A 1,039-nucleotide genomic window follows, 5' to 3' on the forward strand; every position below is an offset into this window, starting at 1 on the left:
GTATCAATAGTTATATGATTCATGATAGTTTAAAATTGACTTGGTCATCTAAGGACAGGTAATTAAGGGTTGAATGAATTGATATGAAATTCAATACCAATTATTGATATACCATGTTAAATTGATCTATATATGATATTATAATTGAAAGATTTTAAAATTAATATGATTTCATTTTCTTGATATTCATAATTCTCATGATTACACTCCTGACATGTTGAATGAGTTCAAATTGTCATGAGACTGATACAGTGGTGTTTATTCATCATTGGCAAGGTACTGTATCAATTATATGATGATCTGTATAGTAGATGTCATTGTCACATCCCTGTAGGTATCAAGTGGATCAGCCATGTACCATGTATGATATGGATGATCTTCAAAATCAAATAGATATATTTTATTATCATGTATAGATGTATTAGAAGTGAATTGAAGTGGGAAAGATTTCTATCTTCAGTGTTAGTATAGGTCAGTTGACAAGTTGAATAGTAAACATCCTGATATGATACCAAAGTATTTGAAATTGATATATATTGTTATTAACATGATTTAAAAGGTGATATATTGATTTGAAATGATTTTGAAATGTTTTCATTGATATTCTAATTGTCTAATCTATTATATGAAATTAACTTATATAAGTCATTATAATGATGTAATATTATGTTATAATATGATTATATATTCAATTTGGAGTATATTGATATATAATATATTGATTTATAATGAGTATTTATTGAGATAATTAATTAAGATTAATAAAAGTCAAAATGTTGGGTCTGACCTTAGTCGTGGGTTTGGGTTTGGTTAACCTGGGGGTTGGGTTTGGGTTTGGGTTTGGGTTTGGGTTTGGGTTTGGGTTTGGGTTTGGGTTTGGGTTTGGGTTTGGGTTTGGGTTTGGGTTTGGGTTTGGGTTTGGGTTTGGGTTTGGGTTTGGGTTTGGGTTTGGGTTTGGGTTTGGGTTTGGGTTTGGGTTTGGGTTGGGTTTGGGTTTGGGTTTGGGTCTGGGTTTGGGTTTGGGTTTGGGTTTGGGTTA

The sequence above is a fragment of the Naegleria gruberi genome, assembly GCF_000004985.1.
Source record: "Naegleria gruberi genomic scaffold NAEGRscaffold_113, whole genome shotgun sequence".
Classification (NCBI taxonomy): Eukaryota; Heterolobosea; class Eutetramitea; order Acrasida; family Naegleriidae; genus Naegleria; species Naegleria gruberi.